We start from the raw sequence: 24,178 nt of genomic DNA, 5'->3' as shown, positions 1-24,178 counted from the left end.
AAATTATTCAGCAGCAAAGATCTGCCTGTACAATGATTTTAACACTACATTTGAATTACAGAATTGAGCAGAATTGTTTGATCAGGAGTACTCACCTACAGACCAGTAGAGGAAAAAGGCATACAGTGGCATGTATAGATCCAGCAGGGAACTAACTGTAAATATGCACAGAAAAAGAAGTCAGACACAGTAGATAAGAAAATCATAATCTCTATTAACCAAATTAATTTTAATTACAATCTGAAAAATACATTTAAAGTAATTTATGATACTGGCTTACCTTTTGCACTAATTAGGCTTTCATAATAAAAGTATAGCAATAGATTACTTTTCCAGGAACTTTTGTCCAGATTTTAAAAGAACTTTATGTGCCCACTTCCCTGTCAAAAAAGAAGCTGTTAAGTAATTAGGATTTCAAGATCTATTGGTTTTACTATCTGAAGTATGATTAATTGTTTAGGGGTTTTTTACAGCAAAAGATAAGAAAAGTGAAAGCGCTTTTTCTGTTGCACAAAACATGTCTTATTTGCTTGGGCTAGAATCTGTCCCCATGCAGAGAAAGATGTAAAAAAGTAACCATATGAGGCCAAAATAGTATGACTATTGTCCCTGAAGACATCAAACTTCAGCTACATATTACTAGCATTCAAACATAATATTTCAAGGCTTGAAATTACATTTTTAAATAGAACAGAAAAAAATCTCATTCTTTGGCAGGAGTATTTGAACTGAGCTCATTAAAACATCTCTTGACAGGTTATATTAAGTGCTGCAATTATGCCTAATTTTAGTTTAGTACAATATGTTAATTTTAAACAGTTTAAGAGATCGTATCTCTTCTGGCCATTTTCTCCTTGCTTTGAAAGCACACTTCACTTCTACCCCAGCAGTAATCATAATTTTACATTGGAACTAGCTGCAGTTCTTTAGCTCTTATATGGCAAAGAACAATTTAATAGACACATTGGCCTTACTCTGGTGAAGCCCACAAATTTTTTGAAGTTTATTTAATTTAATATCACTACAAGGACAGATAGGAGAGACCTGGAATGTGTCAAAACATAAGATTTTATCTTTCCTTAGAAAACAGCAACAAAATTCACACAACATACATGGCAAGAACAACTGAGAGCTGGGATTAAACATATAGAGTGTGTTCATCAGCTCTCTAGGTGAATAAGTGTAAGAAAGATTCTTTTCCATAAGAGAGTATTTGTAGACATGGAAGCAATCCTTGTGGTCTTTGTTTGGTATTTTTTTCCCCCCATGTATATGGGTCTGAAACTGGTAATCTAATAGAGCCAATTGTAAAAGAGATTAGGGAAAATATGTTAATATTTTACTTTGTACTGAACTGAAAAAAACCCACCTGATGATACAGGTGGAGTTGTGCACTTTGGGCTAATGTAGAAGGCAGTACTTCACATTTTCATTTAAAGAGAAAAGACTAATGATTTTAATTTTCTCTTTTGAAAGGTGCTATAAAACATAAATAATATAAAGCAATGTCTGCCTGGTTTGAAAATTGAGAGATGAGAGTTTCAGATGCAAATTAACCTATAAAGCCCAATTCTGAGTTCTTATGATGAAGACATTTAAGTTTCATGGAGCTGTACATGAAATCAGGAGTGGTGAACCTTCCCTCCTGTACCAAATACCTATCACAGTCTTAACACAATCAGAGGCATGAGACACATAGCAGTGCAGAGAGCAAAAGTTGACAGGGAAAAGATGAGAGAAGGCCACTGGAAGTCCACTGGACTCCTAGTACATTGGTAATATTTTTTTTTTTCAATATAGAAAGGGTGAGATAAAAACTGTGGGTGAATCCTAGACTGAGAATCCCAGGTAAGAGATGGGAATCTTGCATGGGAGCAGCCGTGAAACTTTCAGGGAAAGCTCAAGATCAGACAGGATGATCATCCCACATCAGACAGAAGATGGAAGGGTCATTACTCATCATCTGAGAGATTAATTTCAGAGCAAAGCATCTCACTTGCGGCCTCCCACTTTTCTGTTCTTCTATTTTCCAGTTCAAGAAGGAGCACAGAAACATCAGTTATATACACTTTTTTTCCCAAGATTATGGAAGAAAATCCTAAAAATCCAACATCCTAAGAAATGTCTGTTGTTGGGAAAAGTACAAACCATAGACAGAGGTTACTTTTGCTTGGCTGAGCTGGATGTCCATGTCACCTCACTGCTGAGATTGTCTCCCCTGAGAGGTGATAGATCTCTCAGACCATGTAGGGGCTGTTTTTAGGTTAATTCTTTTAGTGAAAAGATTTGTAAGTCTTTAACTTCAGGCATACTGAAAACAGTCAGTAAATAAAAGAGGATAATAATACCAGTAGCAAAACCAGTACATCATGAAGTTGGAATAGACACTCTGTACATCAATAGATAATCACATTACACATTCCATATGAACATTTCAGACTTAATCAAAGGCATTAACTTGACTGTCAAGCACTAAAATAAGGAGGTTTGTTTGATAGCAAATTTCTTCACCATGAGTAAATATCCTTGTGTCAGACTCCTACATAAGTATTGATAACTAGATTTCCACATTAAGAAAAGTAATAGAGAGTTGCAACAGATGGGCCAAGATTTTCCTATGAAATTTTAACAAATCAAATTATTAAATACGATTATTCTTTTTGCTACCCTGGATTTTTTCCCCAAAAATTTTAGTATAAAATATTGTATGTTATAGATTTGATCTCTTAAGGGAAGCATAGCAGAGAGAATGTGAAACTTTGGGTGCAGTAGGAATAGCAAATTACTTTCAGAAAACATCCAAAAGTGCCATTTCCACTTGGCCACCCTCTTGCTGAGCACTGACAATGGAGCTCAATGCTGAAGTAACTTTTGATTGTTTAATGTCTTTAATTATTTTCCTTTGTGCTTTCTTTGCATATGCCAACTAAAACTGGGACACTTTTTTTCCAGTTTCATACACCAAAAAGTTTCTACATCTTGCACTCCATGAAAATGCACCATCTTCTTTTCAAGTAGCTTCAAGAGACAAAAATCAACATCCAAATATTACAATAGCTTAGAATTAGAATTTTTCTTCTCATAGCACTGAGTTCTCCTGAGCACACTCACAGTTTCAGAACTGCATTTTCTTATAGCACATCACATAGAGGTCTCTGTACCTGTCAATTCCTTCAGGCAGGTATCTGGATATACTGACAGGGTCCTTTTATGCCTGGTACCAGAATAAAACCCTCCTCTCTGGTACAGAGGAGGCACAGGCAGAAGTTCAGATAGTGGCTCATGTCAGTGTGAGGTTCTCAGGGGTGTGTAAACATCTAAATACCCTTGCAAATATCAGCCTTAGAAATGGGTCTGGTGAACTGATATCGGTAGGATTTTGAGATTTACAGACATTGAAAACCTGGGCCAGGAAAAGAGAAGGGTACACAGAGAAATCCTTTTGGATACTGGTGTGACCCACATATATTTTCAACTTGTTACCAGAGAACACTATATCTGGATTTGTTTACCTCTGACCTGAAGGAAGACTTCTCAGCTCTATGTAGTGTGTGAGATACAGTCATATTTGAAATACAACTCATTTCAGACCATATTGTCTCAATTATCTGATGATACAAAGGTGGTTGTCGATGAGGTATCTGGCAAATACTCCACATCAGTGATACTGGCACGCTTATCTAGCAGATGTTTAGAATGAAAGGCTGACAGTTTTTATGTGATAATTAAATCTTTTTAGTTGACAACTGCAGCTTAATTTAATTTTAATCAAGAGTAATAACCACCCATAATTGCTATTATGGTGAGACTCCATTTTTACCTAGGGCCTGAAGCAAAAGTGAACAAGATTTTGCCTGTAGATTTTAATCTAAATCTTTCTGATCTGAGATATTCTTCTAAATATGCTAATTTTGAAGTACTTCCAAACAATAAATAAATTAATGAAAAAGCAAAATCACAAATCAGTGGAAATTACTGTATAAAAAGGAATTGAGTATGTGCTCCAAGACATGATGAGGAAATACAAATCCCATGTCATTAGTGTTGTTAGGAACAGTGGAGAGCATCTAGTGTTCAGGGTGCTGTTTGCTCAGACTGCTGTGGAGCCACATGAACCCCATGTCTTTTGAAGCCTTTCCAAAATAATTTCAGGTGTTACCTGTTTAGTGTTGTGCGATTTCAGCCATGATATGTCAGCTTTTGACCCAGAACATCTCTCACAGAGCAAGAGCTCAAACACTAATTGCTTCTTCCCAGGGGTCTGTGCCCAGCACCTCCCGTTCAACGTGTGGCTCGAGCAAGTTCCCAACATGCACACAGCCTGTTCAGAGCAGGCAGGTGTAAGAAATATCTATTATTTTAAATAGGTAGAGTTTCTGAATGTGTATTTGCTTACTTCTGTCCTTTCTACCCTCATAAAGTAAAACCTGCAGTAGAGAGAGTAGCCCCTGAAGAACGAATTATATAGTAAATACGTCTCTTCTACCAAGGATCATGTAAATAAGTATCTTAGAGGAAGCCAAGTGTGGGTAAGTAAGATTGATTCACATTCACTGATTAGACCCAGGGGGGTCACATCCAGGAATTAAGCCAGAAAATGATGGGAAAAATAGATTAAAGACAGGCAGGTTCCTCACAAGATTTCTCGCTGCGCTTCACACCTGCTCACAGGTGGTTGCATGACCATACCTGTTCTGAGAGCAGGTCTAGCTCCAATGATTACTGCTGCTGACAGCAGACCTGATATTTTATGTAATACAAAAACAAGCATGGGGTTTAAATGTTTCTTATTTTCAAGAGCAAGCACAGTGCATATCAAATCAGACAACTCCTGCAAGCAAATATGTCTCAGCTTATTACAGAATCAGGTAACAGAGGCCAAGGCAACACAGACTACACATGGATAATTTTTCCCATGAGGAACGTGCTACAGTTCATAAGAGAACATCAGAATATCCTCTACTCATCACAGAAATCTAATAGATAGGAAACTAGGTGAGAACTGGAAGAAGTCAAGTCTTCCCCCAGCGGATGCCAGCTGAGATTTATGTCAGCCAGTCTGCCCTCATGAAGTGACAAACTGACTCCTCCTGATTTTGCAATTGCTAAAGTTGAGGCTCTGACACCTGTCTAACCTCACTTTTGTAGGTTTATTAAAATCTTGAAGTTAATTTCGAGGTAGCAGATAGACTGTCTCAAAGAAAATAACTGTCATCAGTTTTAAAATTTCCAGCTATAACAGTAGTGAGCATCTTAGATCATTTCCACATTTTTAGATATCTGTATTCTTGTGGCAGTTTTATTCGGTTATTTTTCAGCTGCTTTGTGCATTTAGTTTACATACTGTATTACATGCACTAAATAAAGATGTACACATTCTTCTCTCAATAGAAATAATATGCAAACATTATTAGGAATTTTCTGAAAAGGGACAGGAACAATTCAAGAACATTTCTACTAAACAAAGTACAATGAATTCATCAATTCAGATAAATTTTGAAACTTGATTAAGTATGTATCTTCCAAACACAAAAACTAATATTTTTAATTTCTCGTCAGCTGAGAAGATATAAAACAATGCATCTTTCCAATTAAGCAAAACCCACAACAACCAACCATATAAAAAAATGAAAAATTTTATTTTTAAGCAGTTGAAATTTGGTTGGGAACTTTGTTTAAAAAAACAAACAAACAAAAATGAGGAGGGCAGACACTAAAAGGATGTCATGCAAAATTTTCATCCACCAAAAAATGAAGTTGTGTCATAAAATGTGAAATGGTGAAAAAGAGGTAAATTGAAATAGTCAGCACTTCTCCAGCCTTTTGGTCTGAACCTTAAGGGACTGTGCAACATTTTATGTTAACATAGACAGGGAGTTTGGCAAGCCAGGTTTGGCGAGCTAGGCAAGGTGGTTGTCCAGGAAAAATTAAATGAGGAAAACCGAAAAGAAATATTACTTTTACATGTTGCCTTCTAATTAATTTTCTTTTTAAAAATATGTTTAACAATTTTGTTTGTTTGGGTTTTTTTCCTCCTTTATACTTTGAAAAAAGGCAGAAATTATGAAGAAATCTGATGGGTAAGAAAGAAAAAGTTTCAGGACACAGGAAAGCTGACTGTGGAGAACATGTGCAATAAAGAATTAGAAGCACTGCTTACAGGACAAAATGGTCTTGCACTTCAGTGCTGAGCAAGGGAGTGGCAAAAATTGGGAATTTAAGTAACAGCTCTTGGCCACAGCTACTTTAATGCCTGTCTTTGCCTACTGACTTTTGGAAATGGGTTTAAAACTCATTGCAGAAGAAAAACAGCCCTAAGGCTAGGAGGAGACCAGACCTAGAGTTTTCACTTGATCTCATTTGCTGCTTCACACCTTTTCAGTGCAGTATGGCTGTGCTGGCAGGTCAAATTATCCAAAGAACTGTGGCCAAAATGTCTTTAAAACAGCACTGACAGCACATTTTCTCTGGAAAAGACCTGATTGAGTAATTCAGAACCATACAAAAATGTACAGGTTTTGACTGAGCTTGTATCCAGAAATGTTTTCTTGGCTCCATCACACGACTTCTGGTCAAAATTAGGAAGAGATCCCTTTTACATAGCTGTATGCCAGAGCAAGTATCCGGGATGTGGCCTGAAGGAAGCAGAGCTGAGCTCCAGATGGAAAGCAAACTTTAGAAAATCTGTCCATATCAAAGACAAAAGGAATGCCTCAAAAGGAAATGTAGTTTTGTAGGTCACTTATTAAATAAGTGGAAGAAGAGGCTAAAAGTGAGCACTTAGCCTTCTGGTATACAGCCACAACTGATACCATTCTGACCCAACTGTTCAGGTAGAACAACCTCCAGTACTGACTGCAGTGTGGTGGTGAGAGAAATATTTGTTTGCTATGAGATGGTTCAGTGTATAGCAGCAATATCTGATGTTCTAATAAAGCAGGAACACAGTTTGAAGACACAAGTTTCAGGCCGTGTGAATTTAGTGAAATTTAAGTATACTGTTGGTTGAGTTCTGGAATCTGAGTGTGTAAACTGAAAGGGCCACAGCAACAACTCAAGACATCACAGCAGGAACCACCCTGAAACTTAACTGATGTGAGCACAGGAGGCAGATTGGGAGGATTCTGAGGCAAAGCTCAAGATTTTTCAGGTCAGTGAACCAAGACATCAAAGAGCTAAAATTATTGAGAAAAGGTGACTTCAAGGGAAGGCACAATGCTATTCTCAGAGAAAAAGGTCCAGGTAAAAACATCATTAAGGAGAAATATTTCTGGTACCATTGAGCCCACAGGGATAACTGTGAATCATATGTCTCTTTCCTCTAGAAAAATAGTATATGGCACAAAAGACTTTCCTCATTACACCACAAATTTCAGATGTTAATGGCCAAGTTTTCATTTAAGCCCTTGATGGGTAACATTTATTTGCTCTTTTCTGACTCAAATGACATTGGAGAGAATTAAGTTTTAAAAAAATTTACTTCTCTTTTTCTTAATGCAAAACCTATTTTCAATATCAATGGTTATTTAGCCCTATTTTCAACATCAATGTGTATTTAGGCCTTAATTACAGAAGATACTTCTGCAAAAAATCTTGAATATTTGTGATTAGTTCCCTCAAATAGAAAACAGAATAATATTTAACAATCAATGTACTGGTAGCACGCAAAAGGTTAAATTCAACATTTGATCTTTTGACAAACACAATAGGTGTTAGTACCTTTGCCAGAAGATAACTTCAAAAAGCTGTTTAAGTTCTCAGTTTAGAGTTCCTATTCATTCCTTCTACAAGAAAGTACACTATTACTGCAATAGATCACCGAGGCTGCTTTTCTCTGATGTATTGTTGCAATATATCATAAGAACGGTGTCTGGCAGGAACATGAATTTCAGACACGAACCTACTTTATATGTTTTATTTGAGAACACTTAAGGAAAATCAATGTGGAATTCAAGAGCTGGCACTCTAGCTTAAGAAATTCAGCAGACTCTTAAAATGCCAGAGGCGTCACAAAAGTTTAAGAAACTATGAACCATGAAGGATGAGATGGGCTACCCACAGCTGTTCATTTAGTGAATGGAATACCTAAAGATTTGGTTGCATAAATTCTTCCAACTTCTAGCCATCTCTGGGATCACTCTGAGGGTTTAAATATTCCTCTATTGGTCAGCCTTGCTATTTCCCTCCCCCAAATAATTATGAATAAAGCACTAAATTTTTAGAGGCAAAATCAATTAGGTGGTGTTTTATACTTCAGAAGGACACAATCGTGCACAACATATGGAAGCCTTAAAACCTGCCTAATTAACAAAGAAATTATATGAAGTAAAACATGTTTTAGAATACAGCAACAGATAATAGCTTTCGGCTCCCTCTTGGTCACACTACAGAAGTCTCTGTTATAGAAGGATTTGAACCTAATAGACTAATCATAGACTTGGCATCAGCTCCATGCTCAACTTCAGATCTAAAAACATAATGATGATGTCCCAAAAGTGTATGTAAACACACAAGTGTGGGGCTGATATGACAATAAACACATCAGGCTTAAACTGAAGGCTGCTGCTGAAGCTATGCTGGTCAATAAATGAGACCATCAGAGCAAGTTTTACATCCCACAATTAGTTACCAGACTGTATTTATTTAGAAAGCAATGTCATATGAACATTTTCATCGCCAAGTAAGCCTAACAGGTCCATACTCTTGCAATGGGTTTCCTGTCAATCATGATGGGTTTCACAGATAAGGATGACCAGAATGTTGTGATGTGAATGTTTCTGATATCCAGCCAGTTTGTCTTGGTGTTTGCCACCCCATTTGTGCAGGGAACAGAGCTGAGCACATTTTACCAGTAGCAGCATTCAGAGGCTAAAGTAAACCCTTCTATTTTGTAATTCTGTCTGTGTGGATATTCTAGGGATTCATAAACTTTAAGGCCAGGAGAACCATTAGATCATCACACTTAATCTCCAGTACACCACAGGCTATTACATCCAGTTACTCCTCTATTAAGCTCAATAAAGCATAACCATCTTTCTCCTAAAGCACCAGTCTTCATTTAAGGTATCAAGAGATAGACAATCTACTATCTTCTTTGCTGTTTCTTTATAATCTGAGGGCTAGACATCTTCATACTTAAAACTATTTGTACAAGTTGTCATTTGAATTTCTCTAGATCAGCTTCCAGGCATGATTCTCACCTGCTCGTCTCTGAGATTAAAGTGGATAGTGGATTTTTGTATCCACTGTCTTCTCCACATGAAAATACTTGCAAACTGCAATCAAATCATCATATCTTCCTGAGATGCTAAACAGATTTTCATTCTTTAGGTCTTTCACAGCAGTATATTTTTCAGCTCCTAAATTCTCTTCTGTAGTTCTTTCTGTACCAGGGTAAGTGGTTCAGCAGCTTATAAAATATATCAATACTAAAAATGTATAAAGTGTTACTTTATCTGTCTCAGCAACGCTGGACAATCAGGTAAAAATAATCTCTTAAATTCATATCCTATCCAAAGATAACTAATTTCTTTTATTTGTTTATATGTATTTATTTATTTGCAAGGAGACATGTCACAAAGGGACCTCATGTTGAGTTGCCTCCTGATTCTGAGCCCTGAAATTACTCATTCAAATAACATCTAAGCCTTTCTGCTCTCCTTTAGAGTAAACCAAATCAAAGCAACCCTCTGGAGAGCATTTTAAAATTCAGATTTCCACATTTAAAAAAAGAAAAGGCAAGACTTTGACAAAAAATGTACAAAGACAGAGCCTGAATCTTCACCCTTTGCACACATCACTGTGTACTGTACAGCACATTTTCATAGGTCTGCATATGACAGCCAAATTTAGTACAAGTTTGCTCAAAATTCAGCCTAAACTGGTGGCCTCTTCTTTATTTTATGGTTTTCAAGCTCTGCCTCCCAACACACCGAACGTGGAGGAGGCAATAATATCTGACAGCCAAGTGCTACCCACCAGGGAGGGTCCTGCAGAGAGCTCCAGGACTCCACCTATTGCCTTGATCCTGTTCCTGCCTGATTTCTTACTTGAAGTCTTACCAGTTTCAGCTGCAGTTCCCCATTCACTCTGAAGTATGTGTACGTGTACATATATATGTGTAAAAAATCTCAGATCTCTAACTCTGTGAACCTGTAACTTTTGCAAGGCTCTGGTGTCTGAAAGGGAAGAAGAGGATCTGACCTTTCAGCCTTGCTGTGCCAGTGTTCTCCTTCTGTCATGAACCTTCTGAAAAGGCAGGTGATGAGAATAATCAGGGGGAAATAGCTGCTCTTATTTGAACAGCCCAGGTTGTTCAGGTGCAGCAGTTATCACTAGGTATTTTCTCAGCCAGCTGTTGGTTTGTGCTCTGGGCAGTGGCTTCTGACATTTTCCCAGGAAGCTGCATTTCACCTGCTGAATAGCCCTATTTTCACATAACATGGTGGTGCAAGCACAGCTGCTGATTACTGTGAGACCTCTGAGTCTGTGTGAGGGTCCTATCCTCCACACTGTTTGAGGTGTAGATGGAAAAAGGAGGGCTCATACTTTGCACATTACAGGCTTCAAAAAAGCAAAATTCCTTTATGGGGAAAACAACAACAACAAGACTATCAACCAGTAGCATTAGATCAGTATTTAAGCCCTGTATTTAAAAAACGATCTCTTTTTAATTCTCTTCATGCTGCCTTTCACTACAAGAAAATCAGAGTATTGTGAAGGTGTCCATAGTCTCCCCACCCTGCTGGGGTGGGTAGGGCAATGATGCAGCAGCAGAAGGGCATCAGCTGGGAGTTGTCATTTCACAGAAGGAGATGGGTGGTACTATGCCACTTTTCCATCAGGGTCCAAAGAGGTTGAATCTCCAAAATGCATCAGTAGCAGTTTAGAGTTTTAATTTCTCTGCCTCTCAAACCCTGACGAACTCATCATAGAAAAATTAAATCTGGATCTAAACTACTTGGTTTGTGGATTTGTAGAAAAATGAAGGTAAATTATTAGAACTATGGTGCTCTGTCATGCTTAAAACATTTCCAGATTCATACCAGGCTTGTATAAAAAAACAACCCCAAATATAACACACTGCCTTTGTATAATATTCTATTTCTCCTTTGCCATTTCCCTAGCTTGCCAAAATCATATTACTGCACTGAATTTGAAAAATTCAACAGCTGGCCCAGGACTCAATAGACTGTCCCCAAAGCAACAGCGTATTGCTGTTAAAAGCAGCCATTCCATACATGTTCTTGGTTTTACCCTTCTGACTTATACTGAATGCACCAAATCAATTACATGAATTCATCATATCAAACTGCATAGACCAAGCTTCTGTACTAAGTTCTCAGGAAAATCAATCAGTGCTATTAGACTCTCAGGAAGCCCAGAGGGAAAAAAATTACTGTGGAGCCAGACACAGCCTCTGGGGAGACAGGTCTGTTCCTGCTGATCTCCAAAAATGTGCCCCATCCTCTGATACAATACTTTAAAATGAAGTAGAATGAGTACTATGCCCCAAAATAAAGGTTTGTCAGAGATAATGAGAAACTTGAATTTGATACATAAGGACAGCAAAATCAATGCAGGCACTGGAGGAGGAGGTGTGGCACCTGCAGAGTGAGTGGGAAGATGATGACTGAAGGTGGGAAGGTGGCAGTTTGCTTTGTGACTATCTAATTGTCATCAGGAACCACAGAGAAAGGAGGGGGAAAATTAAATATTCACTGAGCAGTATCAAGCCACTCCCTCATAAAATACTTCTAATGTTTTTTAAAACAAATGTAATAATAAATGACCAGTTAACATCTGTGAGCAGTGTTTGGGACCAAGACCTCAAAATGCCTGTGATTTCCTGATGTTCTGCACTCACTGTTATCTTGAAATACTTTCCTCCTACACCCTGGCAATAGGATGAGATGGTGGAAGGAGATATAACTTCTGTTCAGTTCAAAGCTTGATGAAATAATACAGAATAAGAAAACCAAACTAGGCAATTTAAATTATGTATCAGAGAAGAACATGGTTTTTTTGTAATAGCAACCAGCAGAAAAAATAGAAAATAAGAAAAATAGAGAAGCATTACTGTCCTCACAGACCCAAACTTTGTGATTTATTATTTAAAGATGGGGAGCTTTATTCAGTAGAGAACTTAAAAACAGACACATGAGCCCATGTTTAGGTGCTTGCTTTTACAATACAACACTGAGGAGAGCTGGAAGACAAAAGGGTGAAAGGAAAACAAATTAGGGATCTGTAAGCTGATCCTGATTCTGATAACTGGGGATCCTGGATCTATTACATAGAAATGTTAAGGATAGGACAGGGTTCTAACTCAAGTTTTTTTCCCTGGGTTTATACGCTATTTTACAAGCCAGGACAGCATGCTGGGAGGAAAACTTACTCCATGCAGTCTCTGTTTCTGATTTCTCTTTAGCACCTATTGCTGCCAAGTGAAGAAAGAGTGCTTTCAGCTAAATGGATCTCTGGTGTAAACCCTGTGGTCCTTCTCACATGCTTAACAATGAGAGCTATTTCCTGCATAACTAATATTCTGTGTTTACTTAAAAATGCATAAAGTACATGGTTAATTTTGTTAATTACCCCCTATTGTCAACAGAGTTACTTCAGGCAAACACCAATATTACTGACATTTCTCTCCCCTCCTTTCCTTCACACAGTGCAAAACATTTTCCTCAAAACTCTTGCTAGAAAAATGCCTAGTGTGGTTCCTGAGTGTGTCATGAGTCAGATCTTTAAAAATATCTCCTTCTTCAGATTATTTTATAAATAGGAGATACTCACAGAACAAATAAAGACATTTAAAAGAGAGAAACTATTCTACCTTGTCTTCCAGCCATCATTGTACTCTGCCATAGAGGGGGAAGGAGAAGAAAAGCTAAATCAAGAAGGGAAAATGTGAGAGATGCAGTGACAAAGAGTGCCCACTTTTCTTTCACCTGTCAATAGTTTGTCAGGGAATTACAATGAAATACATCTTGTGAATGCAGCAACAGGAACTTTGTGTGATCTTATGCAGGGAAACAAGCAAACACAATTTACAGAAAATAGCATGCAAACTGTTACCATACTGATGCTAAACCACTAGGTAGCCAAAACACATAATATAAATAGATGTCTATTTTCTAAATATCATGTGAATACAACAAAATTATTCAGGCACATCAAATGACTTAGGCTTTTTCCATCTCTTAAATTATAACCCTGTAGGCTATTTCACCTTGTACAAAATATAACATTTAGATAAACAAACACGAACTGAAAGGTTCCTTTTCCCCCCCCTTCTCCTCTTCTGTTTCTGCAGGATGCTTTAACCACTATATTATTTTAAACAGATCCACAGGAATACTATTTCAATCCCTCTTGTTTAGAACAGTTTAAAAGAGTATTTGAGACATTCCAAGTTCTGGTAGACCAAGAGTACACTTATTTTATGTGAAAACCAAGAGATAGGACCTCTAATAGAATCTTTTGGATATGTTTCTGTAACCCATAACAGCTGTGGGAAAAGAAAACATCAGAAACACTACCAGATGTAGTTTGTAAAATTAACATAATTTTTGTATATTATCTGATTCTAAATGACAGGTGGAAGGCATCTTTAGATGTGGTAGATATTCAGCTCTCATCCAGGTGCTTTATACAGCATGGCTAACGTGGATTTCCGTATGGAGAATACATTCCCCAGGCATTTGAAGGGGTGTGGATTCCCCTTGGTGACAAAGCACATGAAGCCTAGGAATCAATGTCCTTCAGCAAGTTGAATCCTTGGGCTCAGTTCTTAAATTCAGAAATTGTGTGTAAATAATTCTTGTTCAATTTTAAAACATGCTGAATGCCTACAAGTCTCAATGGAAAATTTAGGTATTAAGAATTGACCTAGAATAAAAATCAAATAAGAGCAGACCTGGCTTTTCAGCTCTGAAATACAGATTTAGAGGGATGATTTTTCCTGAAGTGTTTTAAAAAACAGTTTTACTAATTTAGATGCAACATCTCTCTTTTCAAAAAGAATATATTAATTTGATCCAGCCTGTAGAAATTCTCAGTGCTATAAAATTGATGAATGGAAACATGTTCGTGTGAGTGATGATGTTTACCTGATTGCACACTAAAGACACACAAAACTTTCTGTATAACCTCCACAGTGAAAAGCAAGGTTCTTTCAGACTTTTGTATCGTAGACATTATGATAAATTTGAATCACAGATGCCCTAATAAATACCCTTTGACCTAATAGTTATATCATACTTTGGATTCTGTGCTAGTAGGGTCTGCAGGGCTTTTATATGTGGAGGAGGGTGGAAATCTGTGTGATACATTCAAATTCAACAAAACTTGCAATCATATTTTTGGTGGCTGATTTACATTTCTCTGTCATTAACATCCTAGAAGCACTTGGCTGTTTGTTGGTGGCAAGACCTTTGGCTCTGACATTGCAGTGGGATATCACTCAGAAGGCCTGCTATCCATAAATCAATTTTAATAGCCATATTATAGCCCAGAAAATTCTACCTTCATATTATAACTATACGTGGCAAAGAACTTCAACCACAAGATGTGATCCACAAATTTCAACCAAGTCGAGGTCTGTTATGTCTAAGATTTATTTCCTACCCTAGCTGTTATTGCAGTCCATACATGTGAACCTGGGAAATACTGGTAAAGCTTTCCTTTCCTCTTAAATAAGATAGACAAACTGTCATAATGTATCTCTATCTCTTTACCTTCTCTTGTTCTACAAATATGCCTAATCACAAACTGCCAGACAGTTTAGTCACCGTATCTTGTTCCTGAGATGCACAGAGGGAAAAAAAAATGTAGAAATGCATTTAATTTATAGCTATTGTATTAGTGCAAACACAAAACACTGTGCCTTTCCAGTGTTACTAAGCACAGGGTAAGAGGGTCTGTGCTTCAGTCCATACTCTCAAAGAGCAGAATGTACCTGAAACATGGCAGAGATTTTTACAGGCAAGTTCACTTCTTTTCACCCCCAGAGTAACTGTCTCTAAACTTATCCCAGCTGCCCCCAGGGAAGAGTTTTTCTCTTTCAAGTTCCAGGGTCAAGATCTTTCCTTGAAGAAAAATGTATGAAAGTTTCTGTGGGCGCGTAGACATAGTTCTCCACCCTGAGAAAATCTTCCAAAATGCAGGCAAGAATTAAACAACTCACAAATAGGCTCAACATTTCTTCTCCCAGCCCAGGAAGACCCGGGTGAAGCTGATGTGCTTTGTCTTTTCCCTGCCAGAGCTGCTCCAGCCCAAGTGCTGGATGGACCAGGAAGCACCTGGGGGAGGTTATTTGAGAGAGCACCAGCACAAGCTGGTGCTAAAAGTGAGCTCATGCTCAGTATACACCAAGAATGCTGTTCTCATCACTGCCAGAGAATATTAGTATGTCAGTGAACTTAAAGCTAATAAGGAAAATATTTTCATTATCACTTCAGAGACTGTCCAGCTTCTGCATCTCCTACTTGGCCATAGCATAAATACTTTGTTTCTCTTTTATCCATAGGACTCCCAGGTCTTTACTTTTGTTACTGCTCTGTGTAGATAAGCACTGCCTTTGCGGTCATGTGGATCTGTTTGAGAAGGTTTAATTTAACAAGAGCTGTGGTGTAGGGGGTTTTTGGTTTGTTGGTGTTTTTTTTTTTAATTTTATTATTATTATTATTAATAATATTAATATTAATATTTACTGATTTGCAAAATTCACCAGATTCAGTTTTTAATTTCTCCTTTGATGTTTTTGAAGCTTTTCAAAGTCATATGTGAACTGGAAAAAAACCCGAAGGATTAGATGTCTGGCAGACAGATTATCTAGGTTCTGACTTTGGTGAGAATGCAACAATAACAGACTAAAAAGAGTTGATTTTGTACTATAACAATGCTAGAAGAAAACAGGTGGTTGCTAATAATGTGTTAATAAGAGTCTGTTATTTTAAGACAGTCATGTGATTCTGGGCCAGTTTCTCACTTTTTCATCCCAAGTCCTCTAGTCCCATGCTTTCCTACATAATTCTACCTCTAAAATCCCCAGGTCAATGCTGGTCTTCTGCAGGGAACATATTGTGTGTAAATGGCATTACAGATTGGCTGCATTTCAAAATACACCCATGGGCAGGGAGAAGTTATGATCCTGCACACTGGCAATGCAGGGATGTCATGCCAGGGCATCCTTCAGCACATGGGTCTGCTGCTCCTGCAGAACAAAGAACCATCATTACAGCCTTAAACCCTCAAACTTCCCAGGGGAAAGGAGAATATCAAATACTTTCTGCATATCTGTATGCAAATACAGATGTGGGTTTTTTCATACAAAATGTTTTTCTGCAGACAGAGTTGTGGGTCTGTATGTGTTTGTAAGTGATACATTAATCAATACAGTAATACATACCCATGACTATATAAGCCATGTATACACACACAGGGAGTCTCTCTATGTATAGCACATTATAGTTATACATTGTAAGCACCACAAAACTTCCATACACACCAATACCAAACTGCAGTAAAGAGCAGAGAATATACGCCAGGACAACTTAACCAAAAATCCCACCTGGGAAAAACTGAAAGCATCTTCTCATTGTTGAAGGCTCTCCTCTCTTTCCATGCTGGAAAAACAAAGACATTAAAAAGCACTGATGATTGTGCTAATGATCCAGGCTGGTTTCACCAACATTTCTGCTGATCTTTGATTTTACCACCCAACAGAAGATAGAGAATGTTAACACGTTCAGGTTTTATGTGAGCTTCACACTTCTATTTTTATGAGAACATTTACTTCTGAAGACCCAACCTAGGTTTCTTGCTCGGTCACATATTTTTCTGTCTAACCAGTTTTATTATCAGATCACGGCTCTTTGCTTCAGGTATAATCAATCATTCTTGCCTGCAGTTTCATTTCAGATTTGCCAATAACACATGACAGGCATTTCACTTTTAGGCATTGCCTATTTTTTTTAATGGAGATTAATTTTTAAAATAAGATGCAGTTTTAGTGTCAAGATAATTAAATTTTTGTAAGAGATACTATCTTTCTTTTTGCTGCATCAGCTCTCCTGAACTCATACTTTTAGCAATCTACCACTAAGCTACTCAAATAAAATCAATAGGTTCTGAAGTCCAGCATGGAGAATTCTTTTCCATTAATAAAATAACTTTATTAACTATGACAACCATAAATTGCTGAAACACATTTTTTAAAATTTCCTAATCTGCATAAGAATCAACAGCAGTGCTTGTAAAGTGCCTGTATTGTCAAAGACAATAAATCTCTGTTTATATTTTTCAGTATCAAAGGATTTCTTTTGTTTATTTCTCTCAGCTTTGTTTAGTAGAGCCAACCTTGGTGGAGTCAATGAAGTCAAATAATGCATGACTTACCCTGCACAGCTTAGGTTTTGTTCAAGGTGTTGATGCTTTGTGATGTCTTTCAGGTACCTGCTGGTGTCAGCTGATACTGGGATATAAACTAAAAGAGGGGAAAAAAGGGGGATGGCTATCTTGCCATGTTACTTTTTTTCCCAAAAACTTTTTGCTGGATATTGTAATTTTTCTGTTGCATCAGATTTTTTAGAAAAAATACAAACCTACTCTGTTTCTAGCTGTTCCTTGGCTAAAGTACAAAAGTACTACAGAGTCCAGGAATTATAAAGAAGTTTGTTTGTTTTCATCCCTCTGGCACAGACAAGGAATCAGATTCCCCCACTGGTAAGAAAGCAATTTTACCATGATAAAACTGGGCTATGCTCACTGGGGTAACTTTTATCACGGTGCTGTTTCTATTTTTAGTGGTCTTCATTCCAGAAGGACCTGAAGCAAGGTACATAACACAGCTGCTATTTGTCGCTGTTATGCTATTCACTGGCTCCCACTTAGACAGACTCCTATTGATTTCAACAAACTTTGGTTTTGACAGTTAGAATTAGGCAATTTTCCTAATTTGGAAAAGAGAAAAAAGAAGAATTGGTCCCTTGTTTCTCTCATGTTGTTGCCTTTCCTGCCTTCAGTAACAACTAAGTAGCTTCCAGTGCAGAGTCTAATAACATGAGCTGAAAGGCTCCTACTGACTTCCACGTGCCTTGGGTCAGACTCTCAGTGGTTCAAGTTCAACATATTTTATTCCAATATCTTTGAGATGCACCTAGTTTCAGTTTAGGGAAGAAGCTTTACACCTAAAATTTGTCTTTATCCATACTTGTGCCCCATGGTAAGTGGGAGAGAGATTCTTTCAGGACGGTAACGAGCAATCCCAGCCTTTGGCTCCAATGCCTGAGCACTGTTATTGCTTTCAGAACAAGGGTAGGTGATTAATATTTCTTCCCCTGCAAGGAATCTCTAAAGCCTTACCTGTTCTCTCAAACTCATTTCCTAGTCAACCTGCTTCTGATCTGTTATTTTTAGAGTGCAAGGTCTGACTCAATTTTGTTTTTTAAACAAGGAGAATAAAGCTCCTTAAACAAGGAGAATATAACAGACCATGATGTTATAATCAAAAGAAGTCAGATAAAACTTTCATCCAAAATTTCAGGTTTTCTTTGAAATAAAGAGAATATTTTTCCAGTTTATTCTTCTTATTTTTCGTTTTCATTATATTTTTTTTCTTTGCCTCCAGTTTCTCTGGGACTAGAGGATTAGCTTGAATAGTTAATATCCTTATCCAACTTTAAAAAGCATTACAGGTGGGGATATAAAGAGGAAACAAAACCTTTGACTCATGTATTTCCTACTTCAACTGACAGGAAAAAAATGAAAAGAATTTTTGAAAAGACTGCAGGAGTGCTAATTAAATGTCCATCTGAACCAAAGCTCTAAAACTTGAGAGGAAAGTTCAGGATACCACTTGTCAGAATATACTGAATATACTGAATATACTGAATGTTATGGTTAAATATGGATAAAATAGCAAACATTCTCTTTTACAGATACTTTAAAAATTTTGCTGTTCTGCTTTTTGAAATAGCAAATTCTCTGGGCAAAGACAATGGTATAATGCTGAACTGCTCTGAGAGATGCCTTACCAGTAAATTAGGAAAATAATTAGAGACCTATAAAACGACATATAGAGAGAAATATAAACTAAAAAGATTGAGACTAAGATGCTCTACTTAATACAATAGCTTGTGGGGCTGGGACTAAGGATTTTAAAGTGATCTCAAATACAAAAAACCCCAACGCCTGCAGTGTGTCACTTACTCTTCATGATCTTGGATTCTCATGAGAATAGTAAGACTGTCAAATATGTTGCACACATATATGTCAGCTGCTCCAACAGCAAGAGGATTCAGACAGACAAACGTGTCTCTTCAATGGGAAAAGGGAACGCAAGAGTCAGCAAATAGATGTGTGGAGCTGACAGACCAACAGCTTGCAGCCTTATGTTCCTGTGTGCTTAGCTTCTGTTAAGCCTTGCCCTGATCAGTGATCTTGTATTTATTAGCATCTATGCAAATCAAAATTATAATATACACTTAATGGGGGGTTAGTAGGATCAGCCTTCACACCCAGCTGAATTCCTTCTCTCCAGCCCTGTTTTTAAACTTCAGGGGCAAAGAGTCATTACTACATATGTACCTTTAAAAATGAGATTTTTTTTATACCTTTTAGTATAATATTAGTTATACAACACTGTTCTGGTTTCAGCTGGGATAGAGTTAATTTTCTTCCTAGTAGCCTAGTAGTGAAACCACCATAAACATCTAAAATGAATTATCTTTCACAGACGAGAAGTGCCATCTATTCAGGATTCAACAAGCCTGTGAAATTAAACTGATGCATAGACATGCATTTGCTAGTTGCCAGTTTGCATGAAACCGTGTTTCACTGAGCATTTTGCAAATATGTGGTGAAAGACCACAAAAAAATACAGATTATTCTAGAAGTTAACAAAAATTTGATATAATAACCACAGCTAAACTGTATTACATAGCTATACATTTTTCACATGTTTTTTTCCAGAGGTACTCAGCCAGAATTGCCATAAAATTAATTCCATGAAATAAGAATTAGAGATGATTAAGAAAAAAGCTATTCCTCATAGTTCCCTTAAGAGAACTCACAAAATAGACAAAAGGTTTTCTGGAGAATTGCTACCCTGTTTTAATAGTTATCATAATGAGACTTTAATCATTGACTGTGACCTATTACAGGGAAATAAAGAAATGTTATGTGGCCTAAACATGGCTCTTGTTTCATGGAATAAGAAGAGAGGCCGTGCTGTGCCCGATCTCTGATACACTTTTACAGGACTATCTTGCAAAAAACTGCAAAAGACTGGTCTTTCCTAGTCTTTCTCTTAATAGTTATTTCTAGGGATAATTTCCATTTCCAGCTCTATTTATTCCTATTATCATTCAGAAGGTATCCAAGGATTATATGAACTTTTTATTATCCATTTTTAAATTCACTGACACATTCAAAGAAAATTCTTCGTGGTGAAGCAGGAAAAAGACATCCTGATGGCAAGCCTAGGGATGTGTTTCAGAAAATCTATTGTACATGGTGCAGCAGCAAGAGCTGTGATAAATTTTCCTTTAAAATGCTTTATGCAAGTATTACAGGCGGTAATTTTCAGATTACGTGTATGGACAAAGAATGCTTAGAAATACATATTTTCAAAGAGCAGGCCATTAAGGCTTCTGACAACCCACAAATGTTCTTATGACTTGCACAATAAAGTGGTTAAAAAAAAAAAATCTTAGCCTCTCCAGTAGCTTACTAAATTATTTTTCACAGTTATCTGATAATACGTTGGCAACCTGCTCATTTTAATAGATACCAAGCCCAGCACCACACGGGTAGTTATGGTGGAAAACCACAATAGAAAATAGTGGAATAGTGGAAAATCCAGTGAGATTGCCAGTTGAATTTATCCATTGTGATCCAAACTGGAGCTCTGCAGTCTCTACATGATACTGGAATGCTTTCTGTCCAGCTGTGGCCTTAAAATACACCTGTCATGCCCTCCATTTCTGGTGAAACACATAAGCCACTCTGATGTAAGCTACAGCAGGACACCAAAATACCTTAAAAAGTCCATGAGATTTACCTATTTTTTTCCTACATAGTTTTAAGCCTGAGTGTAACATTGAGAAGAGTTTTAAAAAGTGATCAACTGATATCAAATCCACAGCCAAAATGAACTGAGAAAGCAGCTGCATTTCAGCACAGGCAACACCTCCTACAAAACCTAGAGACCTCTCACTGACACTGACAGTACTCTGGGAAAGGAATGCTATGAATAAGCCAAGCAATAGAATTTTTTTGATAAAAATATGGGTTTAGGGCAGTCAGCAGTGCCCTCACTGTCAGATTTGTCAGCATTGCTTGACAACACCAATCATGACTTGCTACTGATTCATCTTAGACCTGACAGAAAAGGAAAGAATTGCACTGACCCTTCCTTTGGAGAGATCATGACCCAGAGGGTTCCAAACAGTATTTAGGACACACAGGATGCACAGGATGTATAGGATTTCTCTTGAGATCTGGCCCTTTTTTTCCAAGGCACTCTGCACATCATGCAGAAAGCTGCTCACACGTAACTCTGTGCAGGAATGAGTCAGTCCTGCAGAAGCAGAAATAATTCTTTATATTCTTGAGCACCATCTACTGGTGCCTTCCCCTTAATAACCCCAATTCTGATCAAGTACCCAGGTAGCAGGCTCAGCACTTGTCAATTCGACTTTTGTGAGACACCTCATTATAGATGTTGAAAATAATTCCCATTAATTGCCTTAACCTTGGGTCAAACCCTCTGTTCTAGCCTTTGGGGAAAAGATGATCTTCACAAGATCTTTCTTTTTAATTCTCTTTGAAAATCTCTTCATATTTCAAAAATCCATCACTTTCTCTTTAAGATCTGATAGGCTGTGATTTTTTAATGCATTCTCTTTAATGTTGCCCTAATGGATTTAAAATTGTATAGACTACATTTGTCATTTCTATACATCTATTATTTGCTAAATATATGTCTGATTCAAAGCTCTCTGCAGAATCTTTCCTACTGTTTATGAGTTCTGGAACCCCACACCTCATTAAACCAATTCTTGAGGGAAAATGTGAACAGGTAAAAAAAAAAAAATACCTCACGAGGTATGTTTTCACAACACACCAATAACAATCCTGGAGCCTTTGCTATGTCACTCAGCTGAGAATGGGTCTAGAAGAGTGACCCATTTTTGGTGATTGTAGCTAAAATTTGGACAAGGAACAACCCCAAATTTTTATTTGATAAGATCTTTTCTTAAGCTATGAATTATCTTGAGTGCACCAGAGAAAAATTTCTGTGAACACTGAAGGCTTTGCTAAACTTGCTATCCCCTTTTGTTCTTATTATAGAGTCAGAGTATTTAAGACACAGGCAATTAGCTACAGTGCTAAAACCATTTGGGAGCATCCAAGGTCAAGATCCTGCTAATGGGAACTGAGATCTTGCTGCCCCTAGAGAATGCAAGAGGAGGCAACACAAAGTATAATTTTTTTTAATAACCTGTTGGAATATTGCACAAATCACCCCCTAAAATCAATAGATATGCAAATTCTTTGTGTTTGTGCCTAAAGATTAAGTTTGGACAAACCCATCCAAATGCTAAAACTAAAAATTATTCTTTATAGAACCAGGAATGGCTTTAATACTTAATATCAAATATTAAAATGGTGAGACATATTAAAATATTATTTAAATATATTTTAAACGAAAAGCAATACTAAGTGTGGTTCAAAAAAAATGTGAATTTGAGTAGTATCATTATTTGGTTTATTTCTCTCTTAAGACATCATTCATAGAAACAATGAAAATAAAATGTGGGGTAATATACCGTCATTTTTTAAAACTATATTCCTTCAGAGATGTAAAATCTGAAAATGTGCATACTGAACAGTAAATTACAGAATATTGTCTTTATTATTCTCTGCTGAAAGATGTGAAAAAATCCACTGTTTTAAAAGATGTTTTGCTTTTCTGGCATTTCTCTAAAGAAGTCCTGCTGGAAAACTGGATATATCTGTACTGTCTCTGTGCATGTAAAATGGATATTTACAACACAATCTTGTCTGCAGAGGCAAGGAAGCCTTGCAAACACAGGAGACTATAAAGCTATTCAAGCATAATAAAGTCAGGATGTGTAAAAAAAAAAAATTTCTTAGTTCTTTTAGGTAATTTTGTTTGCTAATCCAGATGCATCAGAGCATTTTCTCCACATGGCCTGGGCTCACAGGTTCACCTTCCCAGGTGCACAGAGGTATACCAATATACCACAATTCATCTTTTTGGCAGGGAAGTCTAACTTAGAGGGGGAGGGATCACAAAAAACAGCAGCCACTTGGACAGATGGAGTGGACAGTTTAGGCAACCTGAAGTGTTGCAGCTTTTGGAGGCAATGAGGGGAACATCTTTAAACCAACTCTGCCAAGTTTTGTGCCTGTGTGGGTGAAGCTGTGTGCCAGAAAACCCATGCCACCATCTCCAGGCTAATGGCACTTCTTTTCCTTTCTGCTGTCCTTGAGATAATCTCTTACAGACCTTGAACCTTGCACTTAATTTTCCTGAGGTTAATTGACATAATTTTCTATCTCGTCAGCAGGGCTCTGAGCCCTCCCTCTGCTGCAGACAGCCACAATTAGCTCAGGTGTCCTGACTTTTCCTGTCCCTGTGATTGTCCTCCCCTGGGACTAAAGATAATGATGACAAATGACCAGACAGCCTTAAATAAAACGAGTAACATTCATTCAACACCAAAGCATTTAAAAGAAAGCAGAATTTAATGCCTTGGATTTACATTTAGCTTTCCAAGATGCCCAGCTGGTAGCTGTAACCTCTTACAGACTTTCCCAGGCTGGCTGTGTTCCTGGTAGCTGCTGGCAGCTGGCCACCAGCCATTCTGCAGTTTGTTATCTCTTCAGTCAGAAGAGTTCGACTCTTCCATCTTCCTCAGTGACAGATATAGACTCCTGGAGGTGAGTGATTTCCCCAGTGCTGTTCCTGAGCCTGTCAGTGCACACTAATGTGGAATTTCCTGCAGAGCCCCATCCAGGGAGAGCTTCGCATCTGAATAACCCTCAGATTGTTATTCTCCCTCTTTGCCTTCACCACATGGACTGAGTGTGCTACTAAGGAAGGGCAGACAGGGTAAATCCTTAGTTTCACAACAATTCTACA

General features: G+C 37.5%; 1 long non-coding RNA gene across 2 annotated transcripts in view; it reads right to left on the bottom strand.

Moving 5' to 3' along the window:
• The window catches only part of LOC120323313, an 86,245-nt gene extending 85,875 nt beyond the window's left edge, over positions 1-370 (bottom strand). For both annotated transcript variants that reach the window (XR_005563643.1, XR_005563642.1), the window contains exons 1-2: positions 281-370; positions 96-155 (exon numbers count right to left, since the gene is read on the bottom strand). This is a non-coding gene — a long non-coding RNA (uncharacterized LOC120323313). The remainder of the gene's footprint in view (positions 1-95; positions 156-280) is intronic.
• Between the last annotated feature and the right edge of the window lie 23,808 nt (positions 371-24,178).

This window comes from Pipra filicauda, unplaced genomic scaffold (assembly GCF_003945595.2).
Source record: "Pipra filicauda isolate LSUMZ 115617 unplaced genomic scaffold, ASM394559v2 scaffold10_size6260569_pilon, whole genome shotgun sequence".
Classification (NCBI taxonomy): domain Eukaryota; kingdom Metazoa; phylum Chordata; class Aves; order Passeriformes; family Pipridae; genus Pipra; species Pipra filicauda.
This window is presented reverse-complemented; position numbering and strand designations above follow the sequence as displayed.